General features: G+C 35.6%; 1 non-coding gene across 1 annotated transcript; it reads right to left on the reverse strand.

Moving 5' to 3' along the window:
• Positions 1–8,273: 8,273 nt before the first annotated feature.
• LOC119470082 lies at positions 8,274–8,380 on the reverse strand. Its single transcript, XR_005198957.1, has one exon. It is a non-coding gene; the product is annotated as a U6 spliceosomal RNA (small nuclear RNA).
• Positions 8,381–16,708: the final 8,328 nt, after the last annotated feature.

The raw sequence follows: 16,708 nt of genomic DNA on the forward strand, positions 1-16,708 counted from the left end.
ATGTTAGGCTAGCTGAAATGAAGCTACCTATTCTTAAAATCATAACTTTCATACTTTGTCAACAATGTGAATTATTTGTTACCAATACACAAAGAGATAAATGCAGAAATTAAGCATAATAGTTGGAAACTTTGGTGGCAAAGTAATTTAATGTTTATTTAATCTAAAATAAAACTGGGATTTGCATTTTATTTATTTTTATTTTATTTTTCTAATAATTTTTATTTTATAAAATATTAGTCCATGGTGGATTGGGCATAAAACAAAACAAAGCAATGATAATATGAACAAAAACTACCTTCATCACGCTAGTTTGAAGAGCATTGTTCTAAAATTCTCTTCATTAATCTGATGTTTAGGAAACAAAAGTATATCTTCAATAACTTCACATTTTTATAATACAAGCTCATACTCATTCAGAATAATAACTTATCTCCATGCAAGGCCAAAGGTAAAAGTGCCTCCTCTAATATGATCTTAGCTTTAATAACATTTCATGTATTCACTTAACAAAGGCTACTTAATTTTCTTGTTTTAAATGATTTTACATAAAAAGAATAGTTATTTAAAAGCCATTTTCTTCTCACAAAGTATAACCGACCTTCAATTGACATTACACCACAGCCTATAAGCCATAATGATGCTATGTTTTAATAAAAAATATCTTCCACACTTCCTGACAGAGTAACAAAATCCTTGCTGATACTCATGACACACTGTCTCTGTGATGGTGCCAGTGACAGGGGGCTGCCTGATTAAAACTGCAGGAAAATCTGCCATTAGTAGCCTGCTTCTTTGGGTGATAGTGTCCCCAGAGGCTGCTCCATTTACCTGCCATCAGAGGTGTCTGAGGGCCTGTCAGAGCTTTGTCACATGTCGGGTACAGACAGCCTGAGTCCCCTAGGAACCTCTGGGATTTCAAACCAGCACTTCCTGCTGACCTGTTAGGAGTACCACCTCCCAGGCCTCAGTGAATTCACACAAGGTTGCCTCACAAACAAGTCTATTGCACAAAACCATGTAGGATGACCATTCTTCAGCCTGAATGTGGAATGTTTCAGCCAGAGAAGTCAGCACTTTTCTAACAAGACTTAATGAGAGTGTCAGTTGAAGGAAGGCGATTGAAGATGGTACTTTAGCCATGATTTGTGCTGGAGCTGCTGTTTGAAGTTCAAGGTACAACCATCCCATTTCTATCTTCTCCCAATCCTGTAGAGATCTTCAAAGGGGAAGACCCCTTTGAAATTTATGAAAGTTCTCCTATTTGATCAGCTGAATGGGGTGTAGGACAACATAAAATAGAGGACACCATCAGAAAATAGCAAGTAGGTAATAAAACTAACACAATACTGTTCTCTATGCTTTTCCCGCTGATATGGACTGAATTGTGACTACCCAAAATTCATAATCTGATCCTATTTGGAGACAGGATCTTTACATAGGTAATTAAGTTAAAGTGAAGACCTTAGGATGTGATCTCATCTGACATACCACTGGAATGGAGTAATCATTTCACCATGGGTAATTATCTTGAAACATCGTATTGAATACCTTAAATATGGACAGTAACGATTAATTATTTTTTAAAAGAGGAGATTATGACACACAAGGAGATACCATAGATAGGTTTAAGGGGGGGAAAGACCATGCGAGAACACGGTGAGAAGCAGCCACCTGCAAGCCCACAACAGAGGACTCAGAAGAAACCAAACCTACCAGCACCTTGATCTTAGCTCTAGCCTTCAGAATTGTGAGAAATAAATCTGTTTTTTAAGCCACCAGTTCTGCAGTGTGTTGTTACAGCAGCATCAACAGATTAATACACCTACTTATGCTAATTGCAAGTGAAACCATGCTCTATTTTTGTGACTCACATTGTTTGATCTGAAGGATGAACAAAATATAAACACATGAATGAAGACGTAAATATATGGGTACACATGCGATGTGAATGTTTGTTACTCTAAGAGGCTGCCTTTGGCCTTTACCCATGTCTTACCTTGTGAATGAGCACATACTAAGAAATGGTTTATGGTAAGAGAAATGGTTGATGAGGATTCTTCTTGGTGGGTGGCAGTGAATAGAGAGGGGTTTAAAACTTCTCCTGCAGTTTGTGTCAGCAGCTGCAGTCTGAACAGAGCATAAAAGATGGTTCAATATGTCATCAGTATAAAGAGCCACCTTCTTGTTGAAACAGTCTTTTCATTTCCATATTTAGGTTGCTAGTTTTTTTCCTTGTTTTCGCTTTTGGAAAATAAAAAAAAATGCATTGTAATTATTATTATGATAGAAGAAAAGCAATTTAAACTTCCGAGGCCATTTATATATTCATCTACTTATTCATCCAAGCAATATCAGTTTAGTACCTACTATGTGCTGAGCATTTATAGTGATTCCTGGAAACATGGTTCATGTCGTTATGAAGTTAACTTTCTGAAGTGTCTGAGAGGGATATGGAAATGGAGGAGTGAAGAATTGGCAAGTAATCCATTGAATAAATACAATTATAATAGATTTTCTAGGAAGAGAAGACTGGAGGATGAGAGGCTTTTTATAGAAGATCTAAATAATGAGAATAAAAAGCCATGGGAAGAGCTAAGGGAAGACAGCTCCAGTAAGGGCAGACATAAAAGAAACATGATTCAGCTGGATATATTCAAGAAACAGAAGTGAGAATAATGAATCTGACGTGGAGAAGATGGAGAACAGTGAAAGATAGGGTCGGCCATGTCACACATAGCCATATTGTTTGTAGTTTTTCTAAAATCATTTTTGCAAGTTATCAAAGAGTTTTATGGAAGCAATTTAATAGGTTAATTTTTAAATAATTTTTTTATTTCACAAATATTTGTGACACACTGTCTTGTGGTAACGCTTGTGAGGGGGATGCCCAGTTAAAACTAGAAAAATCTTTGAGCTGAGATCACACCACTGCACTCCAGCCTGGGAGACACAGTGAGACTCTGTCTCAAAAAAAAAAAAAGAGCTAACATATGACTAGGATATATATTCTTGATCAATAACTGGTAATGTGTGGTAGGCTCACTGGAGTAAATAGGTTGACATAGTTAGAAAGACTGTAAAATAAAAGACTTTGGCCACACTCAGGAACCCAGCAGAGATGGGGATCATTGCTTTCCGGGAGGATGAGTCATCTAATGTGTGAGAAAAAAAGCTAGGGCTACACAGGCATATCAAACTTCTCTATACAAGCGAGTCCATGCTAAAGGAAAGGCTAATTAATTGTAGATTTCTTTCAGTTAGTTTATTCCAACTGATTAATCTATCTTTAGTTACATAGCAGTGTAACAGAATGGTTAAAGACCATTCACAGTAATAAGAGTTCTAAGAAAGGCATACATATTACACAAACCCAAGGAGAATAAATCAAATTTGTATTAACTGTAAAACATGAAATAAAATAGCTACTATCTTGATTGACACAAAGAGGTGGGAGGATGACATTTCAGAGAGAAGGGACTCTGTGATAATTGACACATGTAGAAAAACATATTCAAAATATGCTTTGGGGCTGGAGTAAAAAGTGTATAAACAAAAATAATACATGACATTTATAAAGAGCACATTATAATCCTCAGATACTATATTTTATGTATATTATCCTATTTGGTCTTCAGAGAAATATGAGTAGGTAATATTATAACCTCACTTTACTGATAAGATAACTGAGATTAATAAAATTTATATAATTTGCTCAGCTTTCCAACAAAGCTCTAAAAGAATTGTACACCAATGTTAAGGAATTTGAACTATATTCAGTACTACCCAGGGAGCAATTAAAAGTTTCAAGCAGAACAATAATATGATCAGAATGTGCCATGGGAAAATAAATAAGGCAGAGAAAAATGTGGTTGATTAGAATGGGTTACATTGGACTTGAAGAGGCAAGTCAAGAGGTTTTTTCAGTAAGTCAGTAGGAAAGGTGATAAAGGTCTCTGCCAAAGGAAAGTCAATTGGGAGAAAAATGAGAGTATGGGTATTAGAGTAATTGCAAATGTAGTAACAATGGGATTAATATCAGGCTGATAGGCCAAGAGAGGGAATGAATCTAGGCTTTTAAGACCCTGAATGTCTTCATTGATAGTAATGTCTTTAATAGATCGTGGAACATCGGTTATGTTTCATCTAAAGTTATCTCTATTTGCATGTCAAAAACACATGAACATTGCCTGAATTTGCTGTATATGAGAGTAGGATAAACATCCTGGCAAAGCAAGGGTGTTATTAGTGTTCACCCTCACCTTCGCCTCATCGTTAGAGAATATTTGTGGACCTGCAACATGGCACAGCAGCTGTTTTCTGCAGATCAGTAGGGGGCTGAGATGCAAGAAGCACTGCTTTTTTTTTTTTTTTTTTAACTATTTTTATCATTTTCAATTTGTATAAATTTAGGTGATTGTGGCCAATTATTTGCAAAAGTGACCACATTTATATAATTTCCAATATGCATAATTCTTTGAAATGTGTCCAAGTTTCCTCTCATGAAGAGGTAGAGTCTCTCTCTCTATGTCTCGAGTTTGGGCAGGCTGTGATTTGCTTTGACCAATAGAATGTGTGGGAAGCAACCTTGTACCACTTTTGATATTAGGCCTTCTGCCATGTGAAAAAAGCCTAGGCCACCTGCAGAACGAAGCCTGGGCCCCCTGCTGAACAATGGGAACAGTGAGAGATGTGTTGACCAGATGTACCTGGTGCCCATCCAACCATCCAGCATGTGCATGAAGCTGTCTTAGACCAGGCAGGCTCAATCAATCCATGAGCAGATAGCATATAATCAGTGATTTCAGTCAAGATCATCCAAGCCTGCCTAGATACCAGAAATGCCCAGCTGATATATAGAATTGTGAGCAATATAATTACTGCTGTAGGTAACTCAGTTTTGGGATGGCTGTTACACAGCAATAGATAACTAATATACTATTATACACATTAATAGTATGGAAAATTTTTGAAATTGCTTAAAAGCAAAAACATAATTAAAGTCATTCATGTTCCCAATATATGGTTTGTCTGTGTCCCCACCCAAATCTTACCTTGAATTTTAATAATCCCCACATGTTGAGGGTGGTGCCAGGTGGAGACAAATGAATCATGGGGGCTAGCTGTTTCCTCATACTGTTCCTGTGGTAGTGAATAAGTCTCCAGAGATCTGATGGTTCTATAAATAGGAGTTCCTCTGCACAAGCTCTCTTGCCTGCCGTCGTGTAAGATGTGCCTTTGCTCCTCCTTCATCTTTGAAGTGTCACGATTGTGAGGCCTCCCTGGCCACATAGAACTGTGAGTCCGTTAAACCTCTTTTCTTGATAAATTACCTAGTCTTGGGTATGTCTTTATTAGGAGCATGAGAACAGACTAATAAAATAAATTAGTACTAGGTAGTGAGGTGCTGCTGTAACGATACCTGAAAATGTGGAAGCAACTTTGGAACTGGGTAACGGGCAGACATTGGGACAGTCTGGAGGGCTCAGAACAAGATAGGAAAATGTGGGAAAGTTTAAAACTTCCTAGAGACTTGGAGAGCTCAGTAGATAGGAAGAAAGTTTGGAACTTCCTAGAGACTTGTTGAATGCCCTCGATTCCAATGTTTATAGTGATAGAGACAATAAAATCCAGGCTGAGGTAGTCTCAGATGGAGACAAGAAACTTGTTGTGATCTGGAGTAAAAGTCACTCTTGCTATGCAAAGAGAGTAGTGGCTTTTTGCCTCTGCCCTAGAGATCTGTGGAACTTGGAACTTGAGATAAATGATTTGGGGTACCCGGTGGAAGAAATTTCTAAGTGCCAAAGCATTCAAGAGGTAACAGAACATAAAAAAGTTTGGAAAATTTGCAGCCTGATGATGCAGTAGAAAGGAAAAATTGATTTTCTGGGGAGAAATTCAAGTGGGCTGTAGAAATTTTCATAAGTAATTAGGAACTAAATACCAATCATCAAGACGATGGAGAAAATGTCTCCAGGACATGTCAGAGACATTTATGGTAGCCCCTTCCATCACAGGCCTGGAGGTTTGGAGGGAAAAATTGTTTCCTGGGCCAGGTCTAAGGCCCCTCTGCTCTATGCAGCCTCAGGACATGGTGCCCTGCATCCCAGCTGTTTCAGCTCCAGCAGTGGCTAAAAGGGGCCAAGGTAAAGCTCAGACCATTGCTTAAGATGGTGCAAGCTCCAAGCCTTGATGGCTTTAGCATAATGTTGGGCCAATGGGTGCATAGAAGTTAAGAACGGAGGTTGGGGACCCTCTGACTAGATGTCAGAGGATGTATGAAAACACCTGGATGTCCAGGCAGAAGTTTGCTGCTGGGGCAAGGCCTTCATGGAGAACCTTTGCTAGGGCAGTGTGGAATGGAAATGTGGGGTTAGACTCTCCAAACAGAGCCCCCACTGGGGCACTGTCCAGTGGAGCTGTAAAAAGAAGGTCACAATCCTGCAGATCCCAGAATGGTAGACTCACTGACAGCTTGCACCATGTTCCTGGAAAAGCCACAGACAATGCCAGTCCATAAGAACAAGCAGGAGGGAAGCTGTATCCCACAAAGCCATGGGAGCAGAGCTGCCGAAGGCTGTGGGGGCCCACCTCTTGCATCAGCATGACCTGGATTTGAGACACAGAGTCAAAGGAGATCATTTTGGAACTTTAAGGTTTAATGACTGTCTATTGGATTTCAGACTTGCATGAGCCTGTAGCCCCTTTATTTTGGCCAATTTCTCCCATTTGAAATTGGTTTATTTACCCAATGCCTTTACTCTCACTGTATTGGGGAAGTAAATAGCTTGCTTTTGATTTTGCAGGCTCATAGGTGGAAGGGACTTGCTTTGTGTGAGATGAAACTTCGTACTGTGGACTTCTGAGTTGAAGCTGAAATGAGTTGAGACTTTAGGGGACTGTTGGGGAGGCATGATTGGTTTGGAAATGTGAAGACATACGATTTGGGAGGGGCCAGGGGCAGAGCGATATGGTTTGGCTCTGTCCCCACCCAAACCTCACCTCGAATTGTAATAATCTCCACACATCCAGGGTGGGGCAAGGTAAAGATAATTGAATCATAGGTGATGTTTTTTCCATACTGTCTTGTGGTAGTGAATAAGTCTTAGGAGAGCTGATGGTTTTATAGATGGGAGTTCCCCTGCACAAGATCTTTTGCCTGCCACCAGGTAAATGTGCCTTTTATTCCTCCTTCACCTTCCATCATGATTGTGAGGCCTCCCTAACCATGTGGAACTGTGAGTCCATTAAACCTCCTTTTATTTATAGATTACCCAGTCTTGTATTTGTCTTTATTAGCAGTGTGAGAACAGACTAATACATTCCACTTAGCTCAACTCTGTTTGGTATGATTAAATCTTTTCACAATTATATACTTACAATAAAAATGTGATAAGTCATTCAGTACTTTTTTTTTGAAAACTTATTTTTTCACTTACCTGTATACATTAACAGCATTCATCTTTCTGTGAGAATGAATACACTTACACACATAGTTTAGCACTTACATATAAGTCCACTCATGATCTGTGAATAGACATCTGGAATTCTTTATTCGTGTTATTCTACACTGAATGTAATTTTTCTGTCAAGCATCTTCTTTGACAGAACAGGAAGATGGGAATATACATATATATATATATATATATATATATATATATATATATATAAATATAATAAAATACCACATAAAATATCTAACATCTTGGCAGATATGAATACAGTTTCATCAGGAGTTGCTCTAGAGGTAGAATTTTTTTTTTAATGAAAGGAAAATATAACCTAAGTTATCTTTCTATTTTTACTTTTGTTGAGATGGAGTCTCACTCTGTTGCTCAGGCTGAAATGGAGTGGTGTGATCTCAGCCCACTGCAACTTCTGCCTCCTGGGTTCAAGCGATTCTCCTGCCTCAGCCTCTCAAGTAGCTGTGACTAAAGACACACACCACCACACTTGGCTAATTTGTTGTATTTTTAGTACAGATGGGATTTCAACATGTTGGCTAGGCGGGTCTCAAATTCCTGACCTCAAGTGATCCGCCCACCTCTGCCTCCCAAAGTGCTAGGATTATAAGCATGAGCTACTGTGCCCAGCCCCTAAGTTATATTAAAGACACTAACTTTGGTGAAGCATGATCCAATGAAGGTCATTGTCTATAATAGCTAGAACATCCAAAGGAAGAAAGGAGCTGAGTAATCATTACTTTTCGTTTGTCACATCAATGGCAGTGCTTTCTTTTTTATTTTTTTATTTTTTATTTATTTATTTATTTTTTAAATATGGAACGCTTCACGAATTTGCGTGTCATCCTTGCGCAGGGGCCATGCTAATCTTCTCTGTATCGTTCCAATTTTAGTATATGTGCTGCCGAAGCGAGCACAGTGCTTTCTTTTTTAATAGTAACAGAATGATAATTTTAAAAATCTATAATCTGTCCCTTTGGGATAGTGGTGAAGGCAAAGAGTCTCAAAGTTGACATATGACATTAGAAAGGGATCCAATTTATTTGCTCTTTTCTAAAGGATGAGTTTGACATGAATAGTCAAGGGGAAATTACCTTTTCAATAAATGTTTATTAGACACTCTCATGTTTATGGTCTTTCAAGGTGCTAAAATGAATACAAGTAGGTGGATTGCATGATAAATTAATTGGTCTCATACTGTGTATCCGAAATCACATGTTTTACATTGTAACTGAATTCTCCCCAAATCCCTATACTAAAACTCTTTCATGTCTTCTGTAGGAGAAACTGATGGTCTAGCTGTTATTTTTACATAGCTGTTGTTTTGATGGAAATCAAATATCCAAGGAGGAAATTCAGCCAATAAATAAACATTTACTGGGCATATGTTTTTAGTGATACATTAGGAAGAATAGAGATTCATGAAGCAAAAAGAACATAGAGTCTTTAAAGATTCCCTGTAGAAGTGAGAGTGTGTTAAAATAGTGAGTGGCACATTATTCTGCATGAATGATTGGCATGTGTCTGAGATATTTATATTTTCTGCCTGACAGCAGAGATGGCAGGTCCTGTTGTAGCCAGTGGTCCTGACTGTTTACCTTTATTTCTGTCTGGGAATAACTGTGCACATGTATGCCAGGGTGCAAATAATATGTCCTACTGAGCAAATTTGGAAATAATTATTTTGAACTTCTGATTATATGTTGGAGAAAGAAATAAGAATTGAGAATCTTGATAAGTGTGTATACTTAAGTGTGAAGTATGGATCGCAGTCACAAGAATGAATTCAACCCTGACAATGAAAGGAAAAACAAGAAAAAAAGACATCCATAAAAATTATTATGAGAAAATGCAAAACAAAATAAAATATCTAAAATAGATTCAAATTAATCAGTTATCATAAATGTAAATGGGGTTAAGTCACTAATCAAAAGATGGATATAAAAGGATCAGATAAAATAAGACCCACAGAAATATATTGAAAATAATAGTACAGAAAAGGTAAAATAAGAAAAAGTTAAGTCAGAAAAATATAAGTACAAAATTTGGTTTAGCAGTTTTAATATGAAACTAAATAGATTTTAAGGGAAACATTTTTAAGGGACAAGAAGGAATACTTTTGAGTGTTTAAGAAAACAAGTCAGTGCCATATGCTAGTTCTTTAAAAATATCATAAAATGTACACATCTCTAAAAAGAATGTGCAAACAAAAAAGAAGGGAGAATGAAAAAGGGAGAATGAAAAAGGTAAAATGCAAGTATTTAAAAAAATGGTAAAATATCACTATCAATACCTATATGCTAATGTTCTGAAATCTAAATGAAAAATATAAAATATTCACATGATGATAATTTAAATAGAAAATTAAACATTAAAAATTGCAATCTTTTCCACACACACGCACACACACACACACACACACACACACACAGACACACACACAGGCCCCCTATCTCACAGATATGACAAAATTTTTTTCTGTCAAATTTTTAACGGGTAATAAAACATGAAGTTGAAACTCATTATTTCAACATTAAAGGCATTCTGTAGGCCAAAATACTTAAATTGTATGGTAATAATGTAGTAAAAAAAAAATAGACCAAAGAAAAAAAACAGAGAACCCCTAAAATAGGCATATGGTGAAATGAATATATGATAGAGCTGACAGCATGAACTGTGGGTAAACAATAGATGATTTAATAAATACATTAAGAAAACTGAGTCACTATACCAATAAAAGTATACTTTCATTCTTACCTCACACAATAAAAACATGGGGCTATAATGTTAGGAATTATCTGTAGGACCTCAGAGTGGAGAATTAGTTCTTAAATAAATCCAACAGAGAAAACATATAAGAGCAATTAATACATAGAATATTCCGGAAAATATTAAAAATCATGATGAGAAAAGGGAAATAAACACAGATTGATATGATTCCCTTAATCCCCTCACCTTAACAGCCCCACTCACAGATGGTACTAGGCAATTTAGAGAGGTGGAACTCTGTAAAGGCATTCTCCATTTCAATATTAATCAAAGGAACAGTAATAAAATAATGGAACATCAGATTGTAAATATTAAACCTCAGTTATTGCAAATATTTATAAGGTAGTGGGAAATAGGAACTTTTGGTTGACTTCTGATGTTAGTCCCATAATGACATTGCAAGTACTTAGTAACATGAAGTACTTGTTTGATCTGTCACCTGAGATTTCACTCCACGCAAAAACAAACATATCGATGGTGTTCCTTTTAGGGACGGGCATAAATATTTCCTACATTCCATTTGTGGTGGGCAGGGAGGTGGACACTGCCTAGGGCAATGGAAATATAAATTATGGTGGATATATTTGTGAAATACTCTGCAGCAGTCCAAAGCAAATTCTAAGTATACATAGTAATAACAAATTCTAAAAGCATATTTTTGAGTAAAAAGTATGTACATGAACAAGATTTATAGTGCAAAAATATATATATGAAATTAAAATACATGCACTCATGTTGAAAATAACACTGCATGGTTTTCAAAAATACATGCATAGACAAACATTTATACTAAATATCAGTGACATAAATTAAAAAGATTGAGAGGAGCCTCAGAATGGTGATGAAAATGAAATAAAGCAAGAAAGCAAATGTGGCAAAATGAGAAATATCTTCTCAGATGAAAGAGTGTCTGAGATATGTACAGGGAAGGTAATCGATATTATTTCTGCCTTGAGTCTTACTCATCCCAGATCAAATTAAGTTTGACTTGACTTTCAGCTGTTAAAACTGGCAGGGAACCTAATTTCAGTAATTTTTAAAATTGTCATTCTTGTTACTGTTGATTTACCATGAACCCCATATGCTTCTGTGACCCAACAAAGTTTCTGGACTTGACCTTGCCTTGGTTGCTGATGCTCTAGCTTGCCACCCCTCTGCCAAGAGCTAGACTTTTCTTGTGACTGCTGCTCTTCTGGATAAATGGGCAGAGACATCTGCTTTCAGTAGTTGTCCCTATTATTGTCAGCAGTTCTCAGTCATTACCAATGCCTCCTTCTCTGTGAGGTTAGGCTCTTTCATACAGTTTGATATGTGTCCATTTTCAATCTCCCAACCAACCTTCATTAATTCCCCTTCCACAGTGGCCAAGGACAAATACAGATGAAACTAAATCTTGGAATTATTAAGAATCTGAACTACAGAAAAGAAAAACCCAACTCACTTTTGAGTAAAGAAAGAGTGGGGTGGAAAAAGGGGAAGAATATCATCATTTTACATGGAAATACCTTCTAGCTAACAGAATCTGGCACAAATTAATGTCTTCATGGATCAGCCAAGCATAGATGTGAACCTGGCTTCTTTACTTCAGGACTTCCCATACCATTTAGTTATGTTAAGGAAGATGTGCAGACTTGCAAGGGACCGTATAGGCAAAATTTAACACATGTATTTGTCCTTAAATATTTTTTTCTTGGGGTATATTACAAAACGCTGTTTTGGAAATTCCAGTATAAGACATTCTAAAACTAAAAAATTGCTTTTCCTCAGAAATTGTCACTGCATAACCTCAACTCAGAAACTGAGCCGCAGATAAATTATTTGGCCACCCATGATTTTATACAAGCCTTGAAAACAGTCATTCTCTGTAGTGTTTTTCCTGTGCTGTATATTTTCCACGTGGAAACAATTATATTTTCCAGTTTTTTCCAGATACAGTTGAAGAGACTGATGTTGCCACATGGCTAATTAGGAATCAATAATATTTGATTGTAAACAATTCAGTGGTGATTCACTCAATTAGCACTCACAGAAACATGTTATTCACTCTGATTCACTCTGTACGATGTAGAGTCATTTTGTGTTAAGTACAATTCAGGGATAGAAGCTGAGGTTTTCTTATCAGTAAAAGTGTGTCTTTCTTCTTTACATCTCATTACAGTGATATTAACTGAGAGGATCTCAATAATTGACAAGAATAAATTAATATTAAAAACTTTCAGCTTATATTTATAATTTTCTTGATAAGGATGAAGGCTTTTAATTGCCAGTTTATTCGTGTCTACATCAAATATGACCCACCTTAGCAACACATTTGAAGAGAAGCAAGATCAAATTGAAAGCAAATCCTTTTAAATTTGACTTGTTAGATGATAATAATTTATATTTACAGAGCACATAATTTTTTTGAAACATAACTTTTGTGGAATTCTAGACTGGAATAAAAGACGAGCTTAATTACAAGGAGAAAAAAATTCTTCCTGAATGCTTTTCATGGAAGAATGAAAAGCTAAGATAAATAAGCACCTACTTTCCTCAATTCAGCTTGTGTTTTTGCTCAGACACTGGAAATTAGTAGCACTGTCTGCATTACTAAATGTGTGTGGGGAAGGTGATAAAACAACACCTATATAAATTTATTTTAAAAGCTCATGATTGTCCAAAACATGAACAATCATGTCATAAAAAAATCATACACTTTTATATTCACAAAGAGGCATTTACAAAATTGAGCACAGCAGTATGATTTTAACAGCTAAAACTTACAAACTACCCAAATTCCTATTAGTAGTGTAATGGATAAATAAATTGTGGTATATCTATGCATTGGAATATTATAGAACAATGAAAATGAATGAACTACAATTACATGTAGCAATATGAACACATTTCATAGGCTGTAATAAATTAAGTCAGAGACAAACAAATACAACGTTGGCCCTTCCTATCCAAGGTTTTCACACCTGTGGATTAAACAACTGCAGATAGAAAATATTTTTTTAAAAATAGGATGGTTGCATCTGTACTGAACATGTACAGACTTGTTTTTCTTGTCATTATTTCTTAAAAAATACAGCATAACAGCTATTTCCATAGTATTTATATTACATTACATATTATAAGTCATCTACAGATAAAGTATATGGAAGCTTGTACATAACTTATATACAAATACAAGGTCATTTTACATAAGATGCTTGAGCATCTGTAGATTTTTATCTCTACAGGGGTTCCTGGAACCAGTTTCTCACAAATACCAATGGATGGCTGTATTTCACACATGAGGATATATGTATGCATATGTGTATTCTTGTAGTACAATTTATATAGGAGACACAAATTAAGATGTTTGAAGTCAATATATGAAACTGCTTTGGGGAGAAAAGAAGGGCAATGATGTGAGATGACACAGGTAGGAGGTAACTTCTGGAGTATTGTCTATATTTCCTTTTATGACCTCAATTGTGGTTACAAATGGTATTCACACTGTGGATAATCCATTCTGCTGAACAGTTATTTTGTGTACCTTCCCTATGAACATCATATAAATTTTTTAATGTTCAAACACCCCTAACCCCCCCACCCCCCCAAAAAAAGTGAGAGAGGAGAGAGAAAGAAATAAAGAGCAAGATTTTCAAATCTGAGTTAGCCTCTTTGGTCTTGGGATAAGGTTATTTAACTTGAAGCATCTTGTTTACCTCATTTGAAATGAATTTTAAAATGGAATTTATTATTAGTATCCAAGATTTTGTCATGGGATTTAGTGGAATTCTATATAACAAGGGGCTTCCAATCAGTGGGACTTTAATAAAATTAATCAAAGTTAATTCTTTCCCCCCTCAACTTTTAACATGCTATCTCAAAAGTACAACTGATAGCTGTGAGAAGGAATACTATGTATCTCTCACGAAAATAAAAGTGCTATCACTATTCTGCCACCTGGAAAAATGGGATGATTCTAAAGCCATCTGGGCTGAGAAAACAAAGTTCAATACATTGTTCAATAAATCAATAAATTTATTTCATTATTCAGTAAATTACTGCCAATCTTTTTAGCAATAGCCAATCAGGAGGCAAAGAGAGTGCTTGGTTACAAGACTGAGCAAATTAAGAAGTCCTGGTGGAGAATATCAATTTTATTCACAGACCCACATTAATGTATCGACTTAATTCATGGATTAGCATTGATCTGTAAATGAGCAAAAACTTCATGAATGTATTTAAATCAAAATCTTCAATTCCAAGAAAAGATTTTTCTTTTTTGTGTATTTACCTGATACATTGACTCTTACCCTCAGAGACATTTCTAGATAGTGATGGGTTAATGTGGCAAAAGTCATTTATTTGTTGATTGATTTACCAACAAATATTTTTAAGCATTGATTTTGTGTTAAATCACAATTCAACTTTAGTTTGAAGATATGAGCAATTATTAATGCCTAAATTAAAAATTCCATTTTCAATTTGCCCTCTAGGTGAATCACATCAGCATTTTTGTGGTCCTTCCATTTGAATAAAACTTACAAATTGTTATTACTTGTACTTGGAGCCTCATATACACTTTGAAAGGTTGTTTTATACTTCTTTGTGAAAGGTAGCACAAATATTATCATAATTTCATAGAGAACTGACTTGCAAATGTATACATTCCTAATTATATGCTTTAACTTCTAAATTTAGTTTCTATATTTAATGAAGCTTTAACTTCTATATTTAACTAGAATCATAGCCTTTTTATTTAAATCTCTAGCCAGGTCAACTAACATATATTCAGAAACAACTAGAAAAAATAGAAAGCTTAAAAATAAATAATAAAAATTTGTATCTATCTATCTATCTATCTATCTATCCTAATTTTATCTTCAAATGAGGCAAGGCATAGTGTTAGTACATATTGCAAAATTGGGCTAGCCTCTTAGCCTCAATGAAGCCAATTATACTTTCAAAAAATTTTGTCTTGTTTTGGGTAGACAGCAAAGGCACATTAAACCAAACTTAGTCTCTTCTTAACATTATGATTCCTGTGAGAACTGTAGAGTTATTGGACTATATAATGGCTAATTTATGAATCTCTCTGTAGTCCTCATACCCCTAGTTACCTTCAAATAACCAGGTGTCTCTGGCTAATCAAAATGCTTAGAAATGAAGAGATCCCATTAGTGGCAGCTCACACTTAATAATTATTACAATGACTGTGTGTGTGGTATAGTTGTAAGGCTCTCGGGTCAGACTACTGGGTTAATTCTATGACTCTGTTTCATACTAGTTGTGGACTATGGGCAGTTAATTTATTATCTCATGACTTCAGTTTTATGTCTATGAACTAGGATTTATGATAGTGCTTACCTCATATAATTATTTTCAGGATTATATGGAGATAATGAATGTGAAATGTTAAGTCAAAAAACTCTGATATTAAGTCCAGCACTTACTTTTGAGTAGTTTAAAAGGCTACACTCCCACAGGAACTGGGTTTGGCTCAATATTCTTTTTCTTTAAACTTTTTATTTTGAGATAAATTTAGACTTACAGAAAAGTTCCAAAACCAGTACAGAGTTTTTATGTGCCCTTCACCCATTTTCCTCTCATGTTCCTGTGCTGCACAGCCATAGTATAGTTATGCAAACTGAAAAAAACATTGGAATATTATTAACAATAGTCTTTCGTAGAAGTTGCACTCAGTTAACTTGTTATGTCTCCTGAGCATTCTCCAAACTGTGACCATTTCTCAGTCTTGTCTTTTATGACTTTGACACTTTTGCAGGGAACAGATAAGTTATTTTACTGAATTACCCTAAGTTTGGAGTTCTCATGATTAAATTGAGGTTATGCATTATTATGATGAACACCATAGATATGATATGCTCTTCTGAGTGCATTGTATCAGTGGCTACATTGTGTTGGTATGTCTCATTCATGGTAATGTTAACCTTGATTACTTGGTTAAGATGAAATCTGACATAATTCATGATTGAGCTCCAGTTTTTCCCATTGTAATAAAAAAATTGAGCTGAGATAGTTTGAGACTACAAATATCCTCTTTTTTTCTGACACTTTTATCTATTTAATTTTAGTATTTATTGGTGATCTTGAGTGAAGCAATTAGTAGTTAGTATTGTAGAGTTCTAATGGTTAATGGTGATTTTCTTTTGTCACATTTTGTCTAAATTTAATACTTGAAATTATACCTAAGGATGAGGTGTTCCTTCTTATTTATGTATTTATAAAGGTATAAACCTTTATAAATGGATTTTTTTTTCTTTGGCTGTAATTTCATTCTAACATATTTTTTCTCCTCAAATGACCTCAAGTTTAGCCATTGGAAACTCTTTCAGGCTCACTTTTGTGTTTTGTTTTGTTTTGTTTTGTTTGTTTTGTTTGGCAAAGCCCATTGTTTCCCTCCCCCCCTCCCTTTTTCCCTTCCCCTCCCTTTCCTTACCCATCCCCTCCTCCTCCCCCTCCTCTTCCCCCTCCCCTTC

Source organism: Cebus imitator, unplaced genomic scaffold (genome assembly GCF_001604975.1).
Source record: "Cebus imitator isolate Cc_AM_T3 unplaced genomic scaffold, Cebus_imitator-1.0 Scaffold21, whole genome shotgun sequence".
In the NCBI taxonomy this organism is placed as follows: Eukaryota; Metazoa; Chordata; class Mammalia; order Primates; family Cebidae; genus Cebus; species Cebus imitator.